Source organism: Chinchilla lanigera, unplaced genomic scaffold (genome assembly GCF_000276665.1).
Source record: "Chinchilla lanigera isolate Chin_1 unplaced genomic scaffold, ChiLan1.0 scaffold00034, whole genome shotgun sequence".
Taxonomy (NCBI): domain Eukaryota; kingdom Metazoa; phylum Chordata; class Mammalia; order Rodentia; family Chinchillidae; genus Chinchilla; species Chinchilla lanigera.
The window spans coordinates 5938817-5944829 of NW_004955435.1; positions in this window are offsets into that span (position 1 = coordinate 5938817).

Here is a 6013-nt window from a genome sequence, read left to right on the forward strand (position 1 = left end):
AATGCTGTGGGCAAAGAAGAATGGATGTGGAAAAGCCCAGGAGACTTGACTAAAACAGTAGGAATGCCGCGTGGAAATGTGGAGTCATTGTGTGGTTGAGAAAAGGATATTTCCTCAGGAATTTGCACTCCAGGGCTTTTAGGGGCCACTTAAACATGTGGTGGTCTCAGGAATAAGGCAGGAAAGAGGGACGGGAATTCTAGCAAAGTGGAGAAGGACTGGCCCACAAAAGGCATCTGAAATGGAAACAAAATAGCACCAAACCACACGCCACAGTAGGCAAACACATTGCGGCTGAGCAGTCTCGCCCTGGGGCTGCTGGTTTGAGCTTATTTTATGACATAAGTGAAAACATTCTCGGCTACTAGAATGGAGGTTTTAGCTGATGAAGAACTGTTTGGAGCTTGGTATGAAAGCTGTGTAGCCAGGTGGGCCAGTTGTGAGACACTTATTCATTGTTTCACTAAGAGCACTAGGCCTGTGGCTGTCCGTACTGTTGTTAGATTACTACTGCCACCTCGTGGTCACTGGGGCCGGGCCGGCACCAAAGACAAAAAGAATAGGACAGAGTTGCTTTCTATGTATGCTGGGCAGAATTGATTGTTAATAGCTTAACTCTCCACATAGTGTGAGGTTGCTATTGTCATGTAATCAGTACTGTGAGCTTGAGGCTTAGGCTTGGCTGTCTGGCAGTACATTTTCTCTGCCACTGCTGTGTCTGCAGTCACAGTATCCCTTCGGCATAGCTGCAGAAATTCCCATTGGAGATGCTGTGTTGAAGAGGTTAGATGTTTGTGATGCAGAGACAAAAACCTGGAAAGACAGACGATTTGGACTTATTCGCTAGCTGTTTGCCTTTGAGCGGGTCATCGGCCTATCTGTGCGCCTGTCGAGGACTGAAGAGTCTCAGCATTTCTTCACTGAACTTTTTTGCGGGGAGCAGGGTTTCCTCGGAGGAATTTCAAGGGATTATTACTTAGACTTTGCCTGAGTGTGGAAGCTTGGGCTAAGGGGGAGAGGAGATAAGTAAGGTCTTCCTGTTCCGCTCAGACCAGCTCTGCTAGAAAAAGAAATATAAAAAATTGGTCCATGCACAAGATTCCACATCTGACAGGTGGAAAAGATGAACAGCAGTGTTCGTCCTAATCTCCTCCAGTTCTCCACCCGGGGGAAACCAGCGTCACGCAATCTCTTTCTGTCATTCCGGAGCTCTTCCGCCTTACTGCTCCACTCCCTTTCTTTATTAACAGAAGAAAGCAACTATCATACACACTGTTCCCCAGTGAAGCCTTTTACCGATTCACACATCGGAGTTTCATATCAAGTCCCACACACTCCAGCACAGTGAGACAATACGTGTGTTTAGGAAACTTGACTAGATGCTGCATAAATCTCCTTTGCAAGAGCATTTCACGCCTCTTAAACCCACATTTTCAGTCTGATATAAAATGAGTGACCCTGCTGGGCGTGGTGGTGCACACCTGTAATCCCAGCCCTTAGGAGGCTGAGGCGGGAGGATCACCACAAGTTCGAGGCCAGCCTGGGCTACAAAGTGAGCTCAAGGATGGCCTGAACTGTATAGCGAGACCCTGTCTCAAAAAAGACCAATAAATAAATAAATAATAAAAGGAGTGACCCATCGGTTTATAGCTCTACAGAGACAAAACCCATTTGAGCTTAATCCTGGTATAAGACCTCTGACAGACACAGAGAATGTAGCCACTAAGGAGAAGAAGGCCTCAGTCAGCGTTTCCAGCTGTGGTGCTTGTTGGACTGCTGTTAACCGTAACCCAGAGCGGCAGCCCACAGTTAGCACAGCGCAAGGGGAACAAGAGCAAGAAAACCGCTGGTGCAGACCTCTGGGTGCATCCCCTGCAGCGCATGGATTTGATAGAGCAAGAAAGACAGTGTAAGAAGGTGAAGACCAGTTGCGTGTTAAGCTTTATGCCATGAAGATAGCCTCCTCCTCTTGCAGATCACTTCTGAAAGTAATTTTCCTCCTTCAGACAGAATCAGATTTCCCTGAGACCCGTAACTCTCAGGCCTAATCGCTTATTTGCGTAATTGAAGACCTCTAAGAAACACTTCACGGTCAGGGCTCTTTCTGCAGAGGATTCTGATCAGTCTCTGGCTCCTGATGCAGCTCTTTCTGCAGCAGTGGTTGTCTCTGGACCATGGACAGGGTCCTTCTTGACTTCTTTAACTGTTCATTTCTTTCTCCCCTCTTTCTGTTGCATTAACAGTGTCTTGGGTTGTTGCATTGAGTTGTTATTTTGGATTTTGTTTTAATCTTCTCTATGTGGTCCAGGCTGTGAAGCCCAGACTGAACTCAGTCTTGCAATCCTCCTGCCTCAGCCTCTTGCTTCTTGTTTTGACGCTTACCAGGCAGCCTCAGGTGGTGTGTGAGCTGTCAGCTCCTGTCCTTTCCAGTCCCTCTCAGATTTAGCTACTGAGCACGTTACCGGAGTGCAGTGGCCAACAAGCTGCAGCTCAGTGGTTCTCAGACTTGCAGTCTCACCACCCCCGGGAAATCCTTAGAAAATCAGATTCTTGATTTCAGACATACTGAGTCAGAAGCTTGGATATAGGTTCCAGCTGTCTGTTTTAACAAGACCCTCTCTGGCACCCAGATGATTCCGGTGCACCCTGGTTTGAGAGCCACTTTTCCAGGGCTAATGCAAGACCAGGTGAGGGAATTACATTGCTAGCCTTGGGCCACCAGCTGGTGGTACTCTGAAGTAATCGTGCTACCTGGAGCCTCTATTTCAGACCCCAGTCTGTGTCTCAGGTACCGGCAGTCTGAGCAGGCTGCAGTCTGCCTGTAAAAGCCCCTTTGTTCCCACCCTCTCTCGGTGCTAGAGAAAGAACTGGGCTTCTCAGGCATGCTCCAGCACAGCAATCTGCTGGACTCTTCCCACACCCCCACCCCGTCTCCTCACCCCGGTGACGGCGACTCTGACTCTGAGAGAACTCTCCAATTCCCCCAAGCTAGGAACAGATTTTCCCAAGGGGGCTTCTGGGAAGAGTTTGTCTTTGTACGTAATAATCTCATTTGAGCAGCCGTTCAGCATGACCGGGCCTCCTCCTGCCTGTGGGACTGCTGGTGTCTCACTCTGTGGTCAGAAGCTGATTTTTACCTGGCTGGTGCCAAGTTTTCCTCTACTGAGACGCTGCAGTATCAGTGGAGATTGTGGAGAAATGGGGATGGATTAGGTTTCAAGCAGTTCTAGAATTTAAGAATCCCGGTGGGTATTGTCCTTCAAGGTCCTCCCCTCAGAAGACTGTCCCTGTATTCTGACAGTGTTGTCAGTGTTCAAAATATGGCTGGAAGAGGTCTTCTTGGTCCTCTGCCACCCCGAGTCTGATGTTTACGCTCTTCCATGATCTGTTTTCATCTTCCACCACTATCTCCCCAGTGCTCATTGCCCCAACCACAGAAATATTTGCTATTTAAATTTTTTTTTTGGTACTGGGAATCAAACTCACAACCTCGCACTTGCCAGGCAGGCGCTTGTGCTACTGAGCTATATCCCCAGCTTTCTGATATTTCTTGAACTTACCCTGTACTTTCACATCTTCTTGAATTTGTTGTTCTTACTTGGTCTAGAATGTTTTTTTTAAAACCACTCTTTGCTTACTAAAATTCTATTTATCCTCCAGTTGCCAGCTAAAATGCTAATTTTCCTGTGAATTCTTTCTTAGTCCTCAAAATCGTTGCTTTCTCTTTTTTTGCATACATTTCTCTTTGCTGGTATTAAACATGTTTAAGTACATGCATCCCTCAGGGGTAAACTTCCTGGCTACAGGAACTGCATCATTCCCTTTGTAGCTCCCAGCACAAAGTTAGAAATCTCTATGGTATTGTATAAGAACATCCATAGAGAGCCACATAAGAAAATCAATCTAGTTCACTATACAAAAACGGCATTATACCCAGTCTGATCGCACATCTTAATCACCAGATCTAGAATCAGAGAACTTGTAGCTATTCACACAGTCAGCCACCTCAAAGGATAAGAGTTTCAACAAATTTTAGGAATAAGAAAAGGATGCATGCGTGAGCACCAGCACCTGGAATTCAGTGTGGGGCCTCCCAGTGAGACACTTTGAAGGAAACACCATTCCTTTTTGTGCTGAGGCCCTTCCTGTGGCTAAGAGCGCTCCTTCTGTGACATTTATGTTCTGTGTTTTCGAGACTTTTAAATCCTTGAGGATGAAAAGTGCTACACAGTCTAGCCCTATCTCGTAAAATCGGGACAGATAACCTCAAGTTCTCGACTTCAGAGGGGCCCGTGGTTGCACATTTTGACCGCCAAGAGAAGGAGTTGACTTTGATGAACCCAAGGACTGAAGGAGCTCTAGGGAAGCAATAGGTTCAAAATATGGTTCCGTTGGAATGGAGTGCCAATGCCACAGCGGGGATTATTCATTGTGGCATGTCATCTTTTTTCCTTTTTTGTGGATCTTTGTTTATTAATGCTTCATGAGAGTATTTTAATGTCTTCATTTCTCTTCCCAGAATCTAAACTGGTCTTGAGTCATGGCTGATGTTCTCAGATTTCCAAGAGAATCCACCACACTAGAGATCCATCTTTCTGCAGTGCTAAAAAGGCCTAAATGACTGCGGTCTCCCACTCCATGCTTCTACCCTTTTCCCTAGGATCTGAGTCACCGTTTCCTGACTTACTGCCCTCACTGTCTCCCTGTGACCAGCCCAGCGGACAGCCGCCCCCCTCTGCGGGAAAGATTCTAGCTCTCCACCCGCTCCAGGCTTGTTTCAAAACCCACTTCTTCCAGGACACTTCTCTGAGAAATGCTGGCCTGCTGGGTCAATTCTAAATTGTATTACACTGTCTAAAAATGCAGACGTTCAGTTTAGGAGCTTTACTGTGCAGCTTCTTTTGTTTGAATTCTTCTGAGTTTGCTTCGTCTTTCTGTTTCTCTCTCTCTCTCTTTTTCTTTTTATAAGAGGGATTGGACCCAGAGTTTTCTCATTGAGCTATGTCTCTAGCCCTTTTTATTGTTTCATTTTGAGCCAGAGTCTTGCTAAGTCACTAAATTGCCCAGGCTGGGCTTGAACTTTCGATCCTCTTACCTGAACCTCCCAGAGTGCTGGGATTACAAATGTGTTCATCATGTGCAGCTTGTTTTGTCTTTTACATCACTAAAGACAGGAAGTAAGATCTGAATCCTTGTGTCTCATGGAGCATCCCCTTGCACACATTCACAATTCATGCTGAAGTAACAAATCTTTAGGGGTTCAGATCGTTGACAAGGAGGGGCTACAGATTTCCCTTGCTTAAAAAATTGACCCCATAGTGCATGAGATTTCCCCACACGTAGGAAGGGTAGTGAAGGTAGAAATTTCTGAGGTTGGCATGGACCCGTGTCACGCTCGCTTACCACACTCAGGAGATAATCAGACCCTGATGGGGACATAGAGAAATCAGGGCTGGGAATGTTATAACTTGTAAGTAGTGGTGTTGGGGCCCATAGTAGATGATCTCAGTCTGTGCTTGGCTCAGAAAGAGTGGAATAAATTTATTTAGAGAGAAAACATACAACATTTCTTGCACCTAAATACAGTGGAATAAAGAGTGCATAGCATATGTAAATTGAAGGTGTCAACCATACCCTTTGCGACCTGCCCTGTGGTGTCAGGTTATAAACTAAGGGGTGGAGTCACTTGCTTGTGTCTCGTTGTAGAAACTAGCACTCCACTACGTGCACAAATCACTACCAAAGCAGAGTGCTGATGAGATGACAGTAGGAAAAGAAGAGGCGAAAACCATATTTTTCTTTTCCCATCTTTTAACAACAAACCATAAACTTAGTTGAATTTGCATCACAATCGATCAATTTAAATTAATAAGCCCAGGAAACCTGGTAGTGTTTGGAGATTTTAGGTGGGGTGGTTTGTCATGTATGACTGGGAAGATGGCATGTGAGTACAGGCTTCAGGGAGTAGAGTTACCTTATGGATTTCTGCCGTGAGAACATTCCTGGTGGATGC